The sequence below is a fragment of the Octodon degus genome, unplaced genomic scaffold (genome assembly GCF_000260255.1).
Source record: "Octodon degus isolate 3935 unplaced genomic scaffold, OctDeg1.0 scaffold00056, whole genome shotgun sequence".
NCBI lineage: Eukaryota > Metazoa > Chordata > Mammalia > Rodentia > Octodontidae > Octodon > Octodon degus.
In genome coordinates this window covers 1,992,763-2,012,697 of record NW_004524632.1, presented here as the reverse complement: position 1 = coordinate 2,012,697, position 19,935 = coordinate 1,992,763, and the positions used below count along the sequence as shown (strand labels likewise).

General features: G+C 38.0%; 1 pseudogene; it reads right to left on the bottom strand.

Moving 5' to 3' along the window:
* Positions 1-730: 730 nt before the first annotated feature.
* Positions 731-19,935, bottom strand: part of LOC101571616 — a 20,224-nt pseudogene continuing 1,019 nt past the window's right edge.

Below are 19,935 nucleotides of genomic sequence, written 5' to 3'. Positions count from 1 at the left end.
GTGTATTCAAATTGTTTAGGGAGATATATAGCTACATTCTCTTAATTCAATGAATAGAGGCATTTGTTCTAATAGCGCTTGTAAATAGGATATCATGTCTACATCTTATACAACAAATAACCACTAGGAAGACAGTATGTAATGTGCTAATTACTCAAATTGTCCTACTAATTTGAATTTAAACTGTCTCATTGCTATTTGTTTCTCAACAAAATTATGGGAAAAAAAGAAAACAAAGAGTGTGGTAGAAAGCACAACTAGAGCTGGGAACAAGGTCTGCAGCCCAGCAACTTCAGAGATGACTTTTAAGGTCTGCACAGTCCTACAGATAACCCACTACGACTACTGAGCTATATTGGATTATTTTGCTGAATTCATGCACCTACAATATTTGAATGACAATGGAATACTCATCTCTAAATGAAAAAGGGAGCTATAAAGGGATGACCATTTTGTATCTGTATATACAAAATAGGATAGATACACAGCTATTTTCTCTTAGTTCAATGAAAAGTAACATTTGTTCTAATAGTGTTTGGACAGGATATCATGTCTGCATCTTGTACTATGAATAACTACTATGAAGACAACAATATGCAATGTATTAATTATTGTAATTGTCCTACTATCCTGTTTTGAAACTGTCTCATTATTCTTTGTTTCTCAATAAAATTAATTTTTAAAAAAGCTAAAAGTGCTTCATTCCAACTTGTTTGCTTAACTGACATCTTCAGTGTTTCCCTGGTGGCTTTTCTGTGCTCTTCTGTGGTGTCATAATGCCTCCACTGCAAACTGGAGACAGCTGTCCCCCTTTTCTGAAGATGGCTACATAATTGACTTCAGTTAGCATGGCCAAATAATCTGTAAGCATCGGATGTTATGTCTGTCCTCCATAGGTATCTTCTTAAAAGTCTTCAGCTTCATTGGACAAGCACTTTTTACTACACTGAGGAAAGGTACCATACAGTTTACACATTCTGAAACTTTGTCCCATTCCAAATGTGAGACTTTCTTAACCACCTTAGCAGAGGGGAAATAGCACAAGGCAGCTTCAGCCAGTATTCTGTGCTGAAACTCTAATGAGAGTCCATGGCTTGAATACACAGATCCAAAAGCTGGTCTGTGCAGATGAAGGTCTCCTGAGATTACTGAGGTACAAAAACTTTAGGAGCAACTTTAAGAGCATAAACTTGGAGAAAGAGAGGTAACCAGGAGGTGACTGTGATAGGACAAAGCTCCCACTTTAAAGCTTTTATATAATGAGTTCCATCCTTACAGCATCCTCCTCACTGCAAGCACCATCAGTGACATAAGTAAAGTCCTGGGAGTTGGGAGTAAAAATTTCCTCAAGTTTGAAAACAATGAATAGTGAGGTAATTCCAATAAGTCGAAGCATGTTTTTATTCATATTTCTTTGTGTCAACATAACTCTATCAAAAAAAAAAAAAAAAACCTTGTGCAAGATCAAATGTTTCCCTATGAGGTATGTATACTTCACATACCTCTAAAAGCAAGTCTAGAAGTATTGATCTCATCTGTGTGGCTCTAGGTCACAGTGCAGAACTTCGAAATTCTTGTCCTGAACATATGTGCTTTTTGTTTTAAACATGTTTAGACAACTTTCCTGGGAACCTCCCCAGCTCAAATCTGGCAAAGGTGAAGGATTAATAAAAAGACTTTTAAGGGCTGGAGAGATGGCTCAGTGGTCTAAAGCACCAACTTGGAACAAGCTTGGCAAACCCAGGGACCGCGGTTCGATCCCCCAGCACCACATGCCAGCCAGCCCCGCCCGCTGGTGGGCTGAGCTGGCCACACACACACCACACTCTCTCTCCTCTCTCTCTCTCTCTCTCTCTCTCTCTCTCTCTCTCTCTCAAATAAATAAAACAAAAAAAAAAGACTTTTAAATCTATAGTTTGTAAGTAGAGAGAGGTTCCTTGTTCCTATTTTGTGGGGTGCTTCAATGAGAATGCAAGGACTGACTACCCCAGATAATACAGGTGGCCAATAGTTCCTTATCTCCTATTGATATTTCCTGGTGACCTCTCTTCTTTTCTGTTTTTGACATCCTGTGTTGTTTTTCTCTTTTTGAAATGGATTATTTGGGCTTCTTAGGGGTAATCTGGCAGACTGGGCTGGACATGCTGCTTAGTTTGTAAAAGGTGCTTAGTCTTGACATTCTCTTCTTTCAGGTGTATGAAACCTCTTCTGACCTCGAGACCCACTTATTTGAGCTCCTTATTTTATTGTTTTATGTATTTGGTACAGTGTATACAGGGTCTATAGGGTCACACTATGTAGGTCAGACTCATGGTTCTCCTGTTTTCAGTCTCCCAAGGGCTGGGATTACAGGCTCACACCACCATGCCTTCTCAATCACCATCTCAGCATGTCCTGTGGTGGAGCCAGCACAGCAGGTTGGGGGTCAAACACCCAGTCCCTGTGTCTGTCTAAGCAGGCACTTTAATCCACTGAGCTATTTGGCCAGCGCCCCATCATTTTATTTTAAAGCAACAAATCTTAAGCATTTGTACAGATATAAATTTGAAGAGATGGAGGAAAGTCATTGGGACTTTACATTTGCAAAATCCTCATAAAAGTGGGCCTCAGGGGCCAGGGAGATGGCTCAATGGAATAAGCACTTCCCTGGAAGTGTAAAGGCCTGAGTTCAATCCCTGGTTCTGCCCACCGCCCCCAAAAAAAAAAAAAAAAATTGGGCCTCAGTCTTATGAAAATATGTTCAAATTCACTCACATTTAAAGAAATGAAAATTAAAATAGCGCTGAAATGTCCTTTCTCAACTATCAGGCTGGCAAATCTTTTAAAATGTGTACGAGAATATGCCCTCTGGGATAGGCTGAGTAAACATGCAATTTCATATGAGAGTGCTAAGTGCGCAAACACTGCGGTAGGAAACTGCAAAACCTCGCATGCATTATTAACATTTGATCCAGCAATCTCATTTCCAGCATTATGGAATTCCATAGACACAAGGTTATATATTGCACTGTTTCTTGTAAACGCAAACCACATAACCAACCTAAATGATTTTGCACAGGACGGCAGGTGAGCAAAGCATGACACAACCAAGCACTAAGAACATGCGGCTGTAAAACAAGGAGAAGTACATCAGCGGACTGATACAAATCGCAATTGTAACATCAAGTGAGCAAGCAAAGCACAACAAAATATCTATAGTATGTTATTTTCATGTAAAAAGGGAGGTGCCAACTTGTCTGCTTATTTATGAAAAATTACACAGAAAAGTAAACCAGAAACCAAAGAAATTGTTTACCTATACAAGTTGATAGAAAAAAAAAAAATAGACGAAAAAAGAAATGAAGAAAGGTATCAGGAAGACGACAATGAGGAAGAAATATTTTTTTTAATTTATAAGTTTTTGTATAGTTCTGACTGTTAGTAATATAATAGTGTTTCACAAAGCCTTCACATAAATTTAAAATAATCAAAACCATCCAAGATCTGAAGGGTACAAGCATCCCTTTCTATCCCACTAAACTAAAGAAGTAAATATGTCTAGCTAGGCCTCTTGTCAATAAAGGATCAAAATAAAATCCTAAACAGGAATTGATTATATGAAAAGATTGAATGATGCTATGAAAGGAAATAAGTATTAAAGTATTTTTAAAGCTTTATAAAGTAGGGCTGGTTTATTGGAGAGATCATCAAAACTGCCAAATTTCCATTAGGAAGAATGAGTTCATGAGAGCTCTACAATACACTGATTGTAGTTAATAAAACTATACAATATTCTCACAAACAGTTAAGAGAGGAGATTTTTAAGTACTCTTAGCCCCATAAAAACAAGAGTGTAAAGTAGAGCATATATTAATTAGCTTGAATTAATCATTCTACAATATATACATATTTTGAAACTGCACATTGTACTCAATACATATGTACATTTTACTTACCAAATACACAATAAGTATTTTTAAAGTATATTTCTAGGTACTGTGAACCATAGGAAATTATAAGGAAGAACTCAATGAACATATTGTTTCCCTCATAGGGAAGTATATAAATAAACAAAAGAGAAGTTGGGAATGCCTTAAAAGCAGGGAACATGGGATGGAGACAAGATTGACACACTAATAAAATAACTGGAGAAAACAAAGCAAACAGACATTAATAAAAGACACCATGAAGCACAAACTTTTGAGCCAAATCTAAAGAAAGACGAGTAACAGGTGAAGATGGGAACTATTTCAAGAATATAGAGAAAAATAAGCAAAGTGCAAAAGCTCTTAAAATTTAAAGGAAAAACAAAAGACAAAGAAGAAAAAGGAACTGGAGAAGAACCAAATGGACAATTGGCGCTCTTTATGATGAACCCTGCATTTTGGATAGAAATTAATATTTGAGATACCAAAAAAAAGTTATGTTTGCAGAATTAAATCTACAGATTGAAAGACACAGGACATTAACAAGGAAGCAACTAATATATATCGCCTACACAGGTTAAATGAATTAAAGTAGGGTTTACGGCAGACTTAGAAGCCTAAACAAATTTTGGCAAAGTCCTTTGATTCAATACAAGTACTAGATCAGGTTTAGTTTTTCTTACTGCAAGAATGATGCTACAACTGAGAGGAGCTTAAACTGTGATGCTCTTTAACAATTGCCATGATGTGCCACACTATTTTATTTGTTTTTTTATTTATTTATTTATTTATTTATTGGTACAGGGTCTTGTTATGCAGATCAGACTCATAGTGATCCTCTTATCTCAGCCTCATCAGTGCTGGGATTACAGACATGCATCACCACGCCCAGTTTAGGTGGATGGCATAGCTCCAGGGCCAGCACAGCATGTGCTATTGAGGATTGAACCCAGGCCCTTGAACTTTCCAGGCATGGGATTAAACCACTCAGCTATCTCCCTCGCCCATGACACATTATTTCTTTAATGAAGCCAGTAGAGGAGATATCACTCTCTTAGGCACTGGGAAAAAATAACCCTTCATCTCAGAATATTGTCTCTTTTAATTCTTCAACATTGTGTTACAACGGTTTTTTCACCAAAGTTTGGACTCATTGATTTGGATATTTGTGTTTTATACACAAACAAAAGCCAACAGGTTTATCTGGATTTTTGCTACTTTTATTGGTCATGTATGGAAAAAACTAGCCCAATCATTTTCATCTTTCAAAATAATTTTCTCTTTAACTGAAACTATTGTTTTTGGAACCATGAGTAATGCTGCAAATATGAACATTTATAGTATGGGATATCACAGTGTAGGCATGGTAACATATTCAAGCCTTATTATGCAAAAATTCACTTGGCAAATGAAAATTTCAGACAACTATACAGTTAGAAACTACACTGGAGTTTTGTATATCTTTGAAGCCAGTTTGCAATAGATTTATTTAAAATATCTTATTCAATTTAGAAAAGCACTACATCCAGCCTCAATGTATAATCCTCTCTGGCAGGCATGCCTCAGATATGATACTAATGTGAATCAATGAAAGAAAAGTAAAATTGACTGATCTTAATTGATCCCATCAAAGTCCAAGTATCATTGCTGTAAAGTCAATTGGTTCTGCGCTAGAAATCCGATATGATGTTTCACTTAAAAGTTGACTCCCTTAAAAAGATGATGAGCTTAATGAGTTGATGAGTGAAAAATGTCACCCAATCAGTTACAGCAAATTTACTATGGAACAAAGACAGTAATTCCGGGCCTGAGGATGAGTTTTCACAGGGGCAATCAGCCCTTGTACATTTATCACGCGTATTTACAGAAATTGGTTCAACTGGTCGCTCTAACTCCAGCCTTCTTCCTGCTAGCTTCAAAATCCTGTGTCAAGTAGTACTTAGGTGGGAATTAGTTGGTAAATTAATGCTTGTTGTGATTGTGGAATTTTCAAGAACTATCTGGCAAGCTTGTCTCTCACCCTACAACAGTTTGTGTTTCATAGATGAAAGGACATAAGCTTTAAAGTTTATTTCTCTTTTTTTTATATATATATACTGAAAATTAAGTGCAATAATGGTCATTTTTTTAAACTCACATAATTAATTAAGATTTGTTGGTCCTTTTTGTTTGTTTGTTTGTTTTCTGGCACCAGGGATTGAACTCAGGACCCTGTGCTTGCAAGGCAAGCACTTATTCTATTGACCTATCTCCCCAGCCCCTTTAATTAAAATTTGGATTAGACCATGGGCCTGTCATGCTCTATACCATTGATGCTGACAAGTGTAGGATTTCAGTCTCCAAACCAGTAGGATGCTACTTTTATTATTCCTATTTCTGGAGCTGGGAAAAAGTATGTGATGCCAGAGATTTAAAAGAGGAAAGGTTTATCTTGACTCACAATTTCAGAGGTCCATTATCAGCTGGCTCCCAGGAGAAAATATGGGAGATGAGTGGGGTAGAGTGAGCCCTGCTGCCTGCCTAGCTGCCAGGTAGCACAATGGAAGAACAGCACCAGAGGGCAGAGGGGTGGGGCCAGTGGGTGAGCACTGCTGGGCCTCCGCTACAGGCGCTTCTCTAGGAGTCCCTTAATCTGGTCAATAGAGCAGTCAGAATTAGCAGTTATACCACCGCAGGATAATGAAACTATCTTCCATGCTCAGGAGTTTATAAATATAACAAGTTTTACGCATTCGTTTCCTAAAGAGAGACAATTTTCTTCAGGAAAAAGAAAAGAAGGGATGAAAGATATAGAGAGAGACAGAGAGAGAGAGAGACAGAGAGAGAGACACACAGAGAGAGAGAGAGAGACAGAGAGAGAGAGAGAGAATATCTGAGTCAGAATTTCTTTCAGACTATGCTGCCCCGATGTTTTCCAAGTTTGTTTTTGAGAGAAGATAGAGATTTTGCGTCACAGTAGTCTGAATTAAATGAGAAACCTGCAGACACATGCTATCATTGAACTCATTCCAAGTGCATTAACAGTTTGTGTGAGCAAACAGTGATGACTCTGAGATGACTCAGCCAGTCTGAATTTGGGGTTGCTGGGGAGACTTCTTAGGGCTGCTTCAAAGGAGAATCTCAGTCAAGCTTGTTGATCTAGGGTTTTATGGAGAACTATGGGAATTTTGTGAGATGGGTTTATGTGAATTACATGGAGGGAGGGGGGAGGAAGTGTGAGAATGGGGGCAGAAGCTGGCTAGAAATGGTGGCTGCCTGGCAACATGGCAAGGGCTTTCCTAACAATGGCTGATGTTTCTTTTTTCTTTTCTTTTTTGTATTTTTTTAGGGAAGGGTCTACAAGGTGTTCAGGGTCTCACTACTAGATCAGACTCGGAATGATCCGCCTGTTTACAGCCTCCCAAGAGCTGGGATTACAGGTGTGCACCACCATGCCCAATCTCAATTGCTGTCCTAGTGTGCCCTGGGGGCAGGGCCGGCATGGCAGGCTCAGGGATCAATGACTGAAGTTTCCTAGTGCCTCACAAAGTGTGGTGAGACATCAACAGGATGTGAGATGTGGGGTACGACTTTTCCTAAAGGTCAGCTGGTTGAGAGCAAGGAACTCTGGGAACTTGGAGCAAATGGGGATCAGATGTATGAGTCTGACTTTGTGTTTGTCCCAAAGCTTTTGCCTTTAACAAGTAATAAATGAGTCACACTATTTGTCACCCCAACCTTTGTATCAGTTTCTTTAACCAAGGTCCTAGCCCAGAATCTCTGTCTATATTACATCAGAAAACCATGAAATTGAGATTTGGACCATTCACTTCTTTCAAAGAAATTCAGCCTTACACAAATAATTAGAATCAGAGTCTAAACAATGTCTAAATACTGTCTAGAATATTATTTGATGTGAATTCAAGAGAAAATTTATCTAAAAACTAAACAGACTCGGTCTGTTTCCTGCTGCTCGCTGTCTTATGACTAAGCACTGCTTTAATGACACCCTAAACTTCTGTGTGCAGGTCTATGTTCTTTTGTATTTTCATTCATTTTTCCATTGGTCTACTTTCTACTTGTGTACCTACACTGAAAGCTTCCTAGTGTTTCAGTATTTACGGAAGCTCATCTCCTTTCTCAGTTTCTTTTTCATAGTTTCATAGATTTGCTTGCTCATTTGTTCTTTCAAAGGAAGTATACAATCAAGGTGTCTGTCTTTGAGGAAAAACAATATATATTTTTTGGGGGGATTATGTCACATCTCTTAGGGAGAACTGACATTTCGTGGTTCTGAACTAAATGGAACCAACATATACAGAAAGTTCATTCACACTTAAATTAAGGCATTTACACGCACACGGCAAACTGTGGACAATCATTAGTACAGAAACAATTTCTAATAGTCTTAGTAATCTGTTCCACATTTTGGCCCTGGACTTGTTCAATTTAAGCTACCAAAGATCCTCTCCCAGTCCCCTAGCACAATGGTTATAAGTGCTGCTGCTGTGAAGAGGAATGATTAAGTAATGTAGGTAGGACTTTATATGTCCACAGAATTCATTTGGATGAAAGCACCAAACTCACCTTTTTGTTTACTTTTATTGATTTGTAGTAAAACTAACCTGGAAAGTTTGAGATTAACAGTGAACATTATAGATAATAAGATAAAGTAATCTCTGGAAATAAACAATTAATAGAGTTGATAATGATATGGATAGAAGGCACTCAGAAATTGTACATTCTTAATATTTTAAATTCATAATAAAGTCTGGGAGATAGCTCAGTAGAATAAGTGCCTGCCTGGCAATTGCAGGGTCCTGAGTTCAATCCTTGGTACCAAAAAAAAAATAAATAAATAAATAAGATAAATAAATAAATTCATAATAAAATGTCTTACTAGAGGCAGTCAGTTTAGAGTGCTGCAAGGGGTGAATTCTCTTCTTAGAGGCTCAGGGTCATCACATATGATAGACATGAATGTTAAGACATTTGGCTTATCAGGCCCAGCATTTTTAAGAGTATATTCTACCCTATGCTCCCTGAAAAGAAGTATTGGGTGCCAAATGTATTTGAGAAGCTCTACACAATATCTTTCCTCTGTGAAGACTTACACTATAATTAGAATGTCTAAGGAATGGCAAATCCTATAATGGGAAACCTATTTACTATTTAGGGGAAATAGAGCATGGTAAAGACCATGTGTTGTACAAGAAATGAGTGCATTTGGAGCCTAGTTTTGTCTTAGGTGGTTGTGGGAAGATGAACTAGCTACTACTCCGTGTTTGCTTTCTTATCTAAAAATTACAGTTATGACTACTCCAAGCAATAGTCTTGTGTTGATTTTTGTGTGTCAATATATACCCAAAACAGTATCTGATACATTAAAACTTCACAGAATTTCTCAGGTTTAACTGACGATGTGTGTGGCTTGTTGTGGACGTGTGTGTACCTCTCAGTAATCTAACAGCCATCATCCTGTCACTCACGATGCAGCTGACAGGCGGGATGAGAATTGAGGCCTCAGTCCCCACCTAGTCCTGCTCTGCAGTGAAATTATGTTTTCCTATGAGCTGATCTTTGAGATTACATCATCTTTCTGTTTCTCAAACCTTGGCCAGTGGTGGTGAAGCGCTAGCTCCTGTTTCACAGCGGGCTGTTTATATCACTGAAAGTCTAAAAGGTTCACCATCACCACCCTAAGCAGTAGATTGGCCTGTCTCACTCTCATTCTTCCTTGAACTTTGAAACTCTACACTTTTATGTATGGGCAACAACTCAAAGTATTGCGGATTTAAAATCTTCAGTGAATTTGTCCTGATGACTTTAACAATGCTGTCCAGTAATGGAGAAATCCAGGCTGTGTCTAGGAAGTTTTCAAAAATTTCCAGCCTTTTTATTATACATGTAATTGGAGGGAAAGAAATCTAAGGTTTCTTTACAAAGAAATTTTTAAAACTACAAAGCACTGTTTGAGTCATAGTTTTATGGGATTTAAAAAAAAATTTTTTTTCAAAGTCTAGCTGCTTTCTTGTTTTTCTGATGTTATAACTGCTTGTAGTGTACCTGAGAAACAGGCTTCAAAAATAAATCTTCAGCTTGTAATGGAAACAAAGGAAGTTGTTGCCCAGGAAACAGGAGCCATGGAAAGTCCCCGCACAACACTTTCATCTCTAATGATCCTCTTCCACTTCTGCAGGTCTGTACCAAAGTAGAACGGAGGAGGGAACTCTGCCATGGGACCCTTTCAATAAAAGAAATCATTGAAATTCTCACTAGAACTGGGCTATCCCATGTGGAAACCTCATGGAATATTCAATACGTTCATGGTGGAAAACGTAGATTTGTGAAGACAAATCACATTTGGTTGTCTGGCCAGCTCCAGATAAACATCCACTTATTCCATGGTGTTTGTGTGAAGGGAATTTAGGGAAGCCTCATACTCCAGAAGGAAATCTGTGGAAATGAAAATCTGCGCAATTCTCCTAAGCAGCTCTTTTTGCCCTTCCGTTTTCAGATAGGATCACATACAATGTACAGTAATTCTGTCTCGGGCCTGCCATGCCGGGCCAAACCCCAGGGCATGCTGAGACAGAAATTGAGACTGGATGTGGTGGTGCACTCCTGTAATCCTAGCTCTTGGGAGGCTGTAAACAGGTGGATCACTATGAGTCTGATCTAGTAGTGCGATCCTGAACACCCTGTAGACTCTTCCCTAAAATACAAAGAAAAAAAGTTTTAGGGCCAGCAGTATAGCTCAGAGGGCTAAGCACTTGCTTAGGTAAGCGCAAAGGCCAGGGTTCAATCACCGACACCAAATGCCACCCCAGTCCCGCCCTTGGGTACGCTGAGCCAGCCGTGGAGTTCGGGAGTGGTGGCACATGCCTGTAATCCCAGCACTAGGAAGGTAGAAATCAGGAGGATCACTACAAGTCCAAACTACTTAGTGAGACCTTACACACACACACACACACACACACACACACACACACACCTTAAAGAGCTTCCTTAATACCCCAGTCAAATAAAGAAACTCCTTTTGCTACATCATCAGATTTGTGGTGAATATTTCTACACTGCTGTAGTTTCCACCAAGCAGTAAAACTTTTTACAACTTGCACCCACTCTTAAACTGTGAGCTCCCTGTGCACCATGAATACAGTTTCCACATTTAAGGAAACACATTATAAATATTGATGACTGAAAGGATAGATGAAAAGCAGTTTGAACAGAATTCAATACTAGCATAGAAGCTTGAATGATAGAATGTATTCTTGCCTAGGAGTGGCTGAGTCATAATATTCTTCTGAGGTTTCATTGAAAATATATGGAAAGGCTGGGGATATGGCTCAGCAGCCTCAGTGCCTGCCTGCCTGGGAAGTATAGGGTCCCAAGTTTGATCCCAGGTACTATGAAAACAAAAAACAAAAACAAAAACAAAACACAAATATATCCATATAGCACATGGAAGAGTTGAATCAATCCAGTTTTAGTGGACAAATGTTTTGCTACACTGCAGTTCAAGACTTGGTTGGTAACAAAATACGTAATTTTATAAGGATTATGGTAAGAGAGCGAAATTTTATAAGGATTATGGTAAGAGAGCAGAAAAAATCTCTGTGAATTACATCTGTTGCTTCTCACAAAGAATGCAAGGGTGGTGCTAGGAGTAGAGAATATGGATAACAACAGGCAAGACATTGGAGTAGAACTGGAACATTTAAAACCAGCAAGTTTTAAAGAAATTGCATCACTTTTAGCTTTTGTTATGGAATTGCTAGTAAATGCTGGACCTAAAAATCTAAAAGCCCTCAAACTTCTTGTCACTTACCAAAATGTGTGTTATATGCCCTGAATGTGTTTCCCCTATTTCTCCTAACATTAAAGAATCTGAAGGAAATCAACAAGGGCTGGCAAGATAGCTCAGTGCACTAAAACACCTATTTAGGCAAGCTTGGGCAAGTGCAGGGACCATGGTTCAATCCCCAGTACCGCATGCCATGCCATCCCCACCCCTAGTGGGAGCCAAGCCAGTGAGAGTCTGGGCATAGTGCCACATATCCCAGTAATCCCAGTGCTGGGGAGACTAAAAGCAGGAGAGTCACCATGAGTCTGAGCTGAGTTCTGAGACCCTGTACCAAATGCATTACAAAAACAAAAAGAAAAGTAAATCAAAAGGATCACAGCTTTCTTTCCTTATTATTCCCTCATTCAGGCTTGTTCCACCAGCTCTGGCTTGGTATATTCATTTCCTGGGTTGCCATCACAAATGATAACAAACTTTGTGGGCTGAAGCAGCTGAAATTTATTTTCTGCCATTTATGGAGACAAGAATTCTAAAATCGAAGTGTGTGCACAACACATTTCCTTCCAGGGCTCTAGGGAACTTGTTCCTTGCCTCTTCCAGTTTCTGAAGTCACCAAGTGTAGGCTGGTAGACCCAAACTCTACCACCACATTCATGTGACCCTTTTCCCTTCTGTGTTGAAACTCTCCCTCTGTCTTTCTTATAGGGATTCTTTGATTGCATTTGGGACACACAAAAGCACTCACAATGAGCTCCAAAAGGACTTCAAGATTGTTAGCTGTCTCGGTTACTTTTCTCTCTCATTGCTGGGACAAAATAATTGACACCTGTCTTAATCACTCTTCTCTCGTCGCTGGGACAAATACCCAACACCCAAAATGAAGGAAGGAAAGGCTTGTTTAGCTCACAGTCACTGGAGGTTTCAGTCCATACTCAGCTGCGTCCAAGCCAGAGCAGCAGAAAGCAACCTTTCATGGTGGAGGCAAAGAGCAAAAGCAAGGGAGGGGTAGCAGCAGCTCAAGCAGCTAGCTTCTCTTCCCACCTTACATTGTAATGCAGATTACCTGCCCCAGGGCAGGTGCAGCATCCACACCCACAATAATCAATCATAAACTCCAGAGGCCACCCCATGACTGCATGAGGCTTTGGGGGGACACCTACATGCAAACCATAACAACACCCAAAATTAAGAAAGGAAAGGATCATTTAGCCCACAGTTTGTGGAGGTTTCAGCCCATACTCAACTGGCTCCAAGGCGTAGCTCATGTGGCAGAGGGCAGCCAGTCATGGTGATGGAAAACAGCAAAAGTAACCAAAACAAAAGTGAGCAGTAGTGACAGAGGGCAAGCGTCTCTCCCTTCCATATATTTTATTCAGGTTTTCCTCCCCAGGGAAGCTGTGGTACTCACACCCGTAATCCCAGCATTGGATCATAAATTAATCACAAACTCTGGAAGCCTGCCCCAGTTACTTCATGAGGCTTTGGGGAACCAACTTGACACAAAACACAACACTAGCCATGTCTTTGTCAAATAAGATAGCATTCATTCATTTGCCCTGAGAGATGCTATTTATAGCTTCTGATGATTAAGATGTGAACATGAATTTTCCTGTGGCCACTATTCAACCCCCGACTTCCAGAGCAGCTTCTGAAGTACAAGATGCTGTGTTGATGATGGTTGTTTTCATGAAACACGTGGCCATGCTCATGATGTGCCATGGCCTTTCATCCCACATCATAATGAGACCTTCCTGGCTTATGGACATAATCCTTGCCAGCTTGGCCACTACCTTGCTGGAAGTTGAATTGATCATGACTAGAATACTCAGGCAGTACCTTCATTAAAGTTTTCTACAATAACCTTTCCCGTTAGTGTCCCTTCCTTGCCCATGCATCTCCATACTGTCTGCTATTGTCTATTCATTTGTTGGAGGTCTGATATCTTTCCCCCCACTTTAAACTTGTAATGTTGGGAAAAGAAATTGGCCAGCATGAGAATGACACTGTAGGATTTTCCAGCCTTTCACTTTAACCAGTAAATGTGTCTCTCTTCCCCTTGTAGGCTGTACCTGGCATTAGAGACATTCTTGTCTTTTTGTGTTGCTGTGTCTGCTGTTATTTTCTTCTTTCTGGATGAGAACTATTGATTAGTAGCTATTCTCAAATCACAGGTGAGGTTGTCTTTCTCTTTCTTATCAAACACATTTCACTATACAAACAGAAATTACTGAGGAATTTATTGATTTTTGTGCCTCTAAATATCCTAGGTAGGGTCTCTAAAATTACTTGGAAGTGTTTCTCCCTTGAAATCTTACATTGAAAAGAAATGTAAAGAATAGGTTAGAACTGCAGAAATCCTCCCCACTGCACAGATTTTTACATCTGATGGATGACTCTAAAAATATCTTCCCCTTTATTTTTTTCTACTATTTAGTGGATTATTAATTACAGTGCTCTAAATAGATAGATTTAATGTAAAGAGAACTCAGTAAAGAAAACTTCAAAATCTTGAAGTCATGATTGCTACAACTCAGTATTTACAGAATCTGCATCTCTCGAAAACATAATTAGCATTCAGAATAATTTCATAATGTACCTAATTTGTGGTTTAGAGAATGCAGAGCACTTTCATTACATATAGGCTTTACAAAGGGACATGAACACATATATTTATTTCTAATTTAGTATTATGAAAACTTCTTTGTTTTGATGAGCATATTCTTAAGCAATAATTATCCTGGCCACAACAGAAATGTTATCAATCCAGAAAACAGATGAAAAGACTGAATGAAGTGCTCGCTACTTGAACATGTCATGTTTATTTCCATCTAAGGTTGCAGTCACTTTAACAAGCTGCAGAGGAGTGTTTAAACAATTCTATTAAGTGATGATATGTTTTCATAAATTCCTCATTATCACCAGTCATATGATGTGGCATTAAATGCATGTGTTTTCTGCTTCTCCCATATACTTAGTGAGATCAAACTTGAGAGGAATAATCAGGATGGAAATGAGAGCGCTGGGGATATAGTTCAGCGGCACAGCATTTTTGCCTGGCAAGCTCAAGGTCCTGAGTTCGATTCCTGGTACACTCCCCACACACCAAAAAAAAAAAAGAAAAAGAAAAGAAAAGAAATGTATAGAAATGAGAGAAAGAAGTCAAACATAAAAGATAGCCAAGATTTTGAATGCTGTGACTCCACAAAATAAGTCCAAAATACAATTCAAGTAGCAAAAACAGAACTATGAACTTTGATAGATATCAAAATAAGGAATCTATATTCCAAAGAGGGCAAAAAATGAAGAAATTAAGTAGACAAGCAAGTTCAGGGTTAAACTAATAGCAGCTGAGAAGAGAATAACACAGAGTTAGAGTTGGGCAGCAGGGATTGTATCCCACAGGCAGCCTCAGATTCTCTTCAGAAGAATAAATACTAAAGAAAGTACATGTTGATGTGGGAGCCTATTGTCTACTCATATGTACTGTTACCCGTGATTCCTCAATCAAAAACCAGCCATAACCAGTTTGCAGAACTCATGACAAGTACTACACCACTAACAGACCAGAGAGACACTTAGGCCTTTGAGTTTTTCTACAGCTTTTCTTTTCTTTGCCACTTCCTTCAGGAGACTATGCAATTCCACCCCTACAAAGCACTTGCATCCAGACAGACATAAATTACTCTCTTAAACTTCCTGTGAAGAGGAAGGTCATCTAATTTAATTTTGGTCTTTCCTAAAATGGTAGTTCCACTGCCTAACTACCAACAAAGAGATCCCTGGATTTGATGTTCAAATACACCACTCTGAAAGTACTTGATGAGGAAAAAGGTATTGCGGATTATTTTAAGGAATAATTTTAATATCTCTTTAGGGTAACCTCACAATGTTCTTATCATTGTTGACCTTTGCTAAATAAATTGCCAGCAATATAGTGAAATTTTCTAATAGCAGTGAGTCCAAAGCAGAATATTTCTCCTGAATAACTGCTACTTCTGGAGGACTCAGCTATTGCAAGAGTCAAAAAACAAGAATCAAAAAAAAAAAAAAAACAAGAGTCTATAGATAATGCTTTCCCATGATACCAGAATGGAATTTGCATAGATCCACCTAATACATTCTAATGTACAGTTATATATTCACTAGGTATTTGACAATTTGCCCTCCAGTTAACAGCTAGACCTTGATAACATGGAATGAATTTTGTTGAAATTACTGTACAAACCAAGGCAATAGCAGGTTATGATACATCTTCAGGTGGAGGTAAGTAGAAAAAAGAATATTTTTCTCAAAATAATCCCTCTGGGGATACATTAATTATATATCAAGAAGTTGTAACTAGTTTAAATTTATACTAACAATTTTTCTATCAGTTTTATAGAACCTTAAATGCTCTTCTTCCCTATACTGTTTTTTGGAATCCAGTTTTGATGAGACTAGGAAGATGGAGTATTAAAATGTTAAGAGGAAATACATTACTTTTAGGTATTGCTCCTGGACTCAAGGACTCTGAAAACTCCTAAATAACTGATATTCAAACACTTGGACTGACCTAACAGGAAATCCTTGGATTGACCTTACAGGAAATCCTTGGATTGACCTTACAGGTAGATTGAAAATACCTATCAGTGCCAAACATGCATTTATAATACTGGCAGCCTCAGAATGAAATGGAGGATTATACAGGAGATATTAATGATCAACAAGGAATACTAAAAATAACAAGTGAAGCTTTAATCCACCCTTGCAGCCCTCTGCTAGGCATGAAGGAAGTATTTTCTACATACATTCTATCAGCTGTTCTTGTGACTCACTACAGCTCACTTTGTGCATATCTTCCTCACGAAGGAGAGGAAAACAAGCTCTGTGTTTTTGCCAAAGATTAATATTCTTAAATGCCAACAAATTCATCCTGTGATTATAAGAAAAACTACTATAACAATTTCATCTCACTGTACCAAATAGATCTGCTCACGTTGGTGCATGCTGTTTAATTGAATGATAACATGATCACGTGCACATTACTTATCTCATTCCATAGTATAAGGAGATAACTTCTTTCAGTAATAGAAATGTAAGCAGTTGTATGGCAAGTATATGAATGATTTATCCTTTATTTTTTTTTCTTTTCAAAGTTTTATTGATAAACATATAGCAATGAGACAGTTTCAAATCAAATCAAAAGTACAGTTTCAACAAATAATACACTGCATATATTCTTCTTAGTGGTTAATTGCTGTACAAGATGCAGCCTTGTGATCCTACTTACAAACACCATTAGAACAAATCATTCTATTCATTAAGAGAATGCAACTATATATCTATCCCAACCTCTTTGAATACACAGATAAATTTTAACATTTAAGAATAAATGAAAGCAAAATACTCACCAATTCAAAGACGATCGGTTTTAAGTCTAAAATGTTCTAACTAATATAGGCAACACTTTTACCTTTACAAGCTATTTTTATTTTACATTTCTAATAATTTCACCTGTTAAAATAACTCATTTTGGTCATTGGGACAATTCAGAGCAAGACCATTTGTCAAGAGAAAAGCTCAAAATGTTGTAAATACACACATACCAAAAAAAAAAAAAAAAAACAACTATAGGCACATTGCTTATGTTCAATCCATAGCAGTTTCCTGCACTTACTAAGCAATGTCAAACAGCACTTGCAGTTGGACTTTCACAGACCAACATTCCCATGGTTCTATTTGGACAACAGTGATGAATCTTCACATATTCTACAATACACAACCTATTTTGACCAAGGGAAAAAGACATTATAAGATATATTTTTTAAAAAGTGCAGGTTACTTCTTTTTCTAAATGTTTCTATTTTGTTTTTGTTATAGGCAAGAAAGAGCAGGGTTTGGATGATAAACAACCTCTATTTGCATTGGATAATAATAAGTCAGCACGAGAAAAGTCTGGCAAGGGTCCTACTGCCATGCTGTGCACTTCCCCACAATATAGCAATTCACTTAGAACCTATGTTTTAAGGCTGTCTGTATTGAACGAAGCACGACACTAATAGTTCCGAATGCTGGTTCTGTTTGACTCGTGGCAGCTTTCTTCAGTTCACGTCACAGTGTCAAACTATCCTTCCCACTGACCACTCACAGATATGCAGACCTGGTTACTTCCAAAGTTTTTTAATACATTGGCAAAAACTCATGGCTATGTATGCAATGGGCCAGAAATGGAGAAGGATAAGCCCTCAAAAGGCAGCAAAGACTTTTAGTATTTAGCTCAATTTATTTTTTAAAATATTGAGAAATTTTTTAAGAAATTATTTCATTTTTATCTTGTTGAAAAAAAGTCTGATGATCCTTTTATTAATTCAGTGGTTAAGTCAGACAGACAGATACCACAACAGAGACACCAATCTGGGATATGCGTGGGCATCAGTTAGTCTAGTGCAATCACTAAGCTTCACCTTTGAAAATAGAAGTGTACACACCCACCTCCCCTTCTCCTGCCCCTGGTATTCCTCAGCTCAGTACTGAGTTCCATTTATTATTTATAGCACTCCAAGTCTTCAAATGTAGCTCTTCCCAAGCAGTGGCTTTCCCATTTGAACCTCCATCTCCATAACTTCGTTAGATCCCATGTTTCTTAGTCTCTTTCAGACCTTCTGGGTCCATCATTTGGACTCTAACGGGTTTCTAGCAATCCTCAGCGTTCATACCTTGAGAACTGCTACCCTGGGTCTATCTTAACTATTCATGTTTTGGGGGTAGGAATACTCTTAATTTCAATTATTATCTTCAAATTAATTTTCGTACATAAAGTGTTGGAGATGTAGAAGATTATCAAGTAAGGATAGCACATAAATAGTTGAATAAAGCTACCTTCCTTTTTATCTCTTTTCCCTCCTCAGGACAGCTAATCTCATCTAGCAGATTAAGATGCTTTCTAAATCAGACAATTCACACTACCGTGTGAATGGCAGACATGGAGCCCTATAAAGTCAGCTGAGTACCTTTTCTTGTTAAGGAGTAGCTTGTTCAGTTGAATGAATGCTCCTTCAATCATAAGCACTCTAGTCAAGTAGATTATTAAAGTGTGAAGCCTTCTTGATGTCTTTATCCTCTCAATTTTGCCAGGAAAAAAGCTCTCTTTTGGAAGAAAAAAATACTTTCTACTTACCCTTGATATAGTTAACTCAGTAAGATCCAATTTTCAACAATGCCTCAAGTGACAATAGGGAGTGTTGAATCAGGGTTTCCCTCATCCGTGTATCCAGGGGGAGGTAGAGACAGTGCAGATGAGGTATCTGCCTGATTTCCCCTTATTCTCCCTCAAGAAAGCGTGATTTGTTTTTGCTTTAGGAATGAAGAGTTGTTTATGCCTCAAAAGAAACAAGGCAGCTGAAGATTAAAAACTAAAAACACTCATGTAAAAACTGCATTAAAATGGGTCAAGGAGGGGTCGGGGAGATAACTCAGCAGTCTATGTGCCTTCTTGGCAAACTCAAGGACTAGGGTTTGATCCCCAGTACTGCATACCACACCAGCTAAGAGCCAGCTGCACCATGCCAGCCGCTGAAACTGGGTATGGTGGCGCACACTTGTAATCCCAGCACTGAGAAGGCTGAGACAGGAGGAACACTAGGAATCTGAGCTATGGAGCAATATCTTGTACCAAATGAATGAATGAATAAATAAATAAACAAATCATGGAAAAGATAAATGACAAATGATAGCACATACGTACCTATATCCATACATCCATACAGATAGACTGGTTTCCTTTCTTTCTATTTCTGTTTGATTTCAAGAATTTAAGCATAGAAAACAGCAAAAATATAAAATAACAAAAACCTTCTCCTTCAAAAAAAAAACATGTATATTTAAATTTTCTCTCAGAAGTAAAAAAGGATACAAAAATAATTAGGTAATCTACCATATTTCAAGAAACTAGCTAGTGCAAATAGATTCACTTCACCAATTTTCCCCATAAAATTAATTACAAAGCTTTCATCAAGTAAAAACCCTTCTGTATTTCTTCACCAGTCCCCTCTCTTTGCCCAGAAAAAAAATCAACATCATAAATTTATAATATTTCTTAAATTTTATTTTTATGATGTATATGTGCATCTATAGAAAATATATTGTTTGTACTTGGTTTTTAAAAATACTTGCCATAGTTTTTTTTTTAGTACTGATCACACACACACACACACACACACACACACACACTAATCCACATAAATTTTTTTTTTTAATATTTTATTT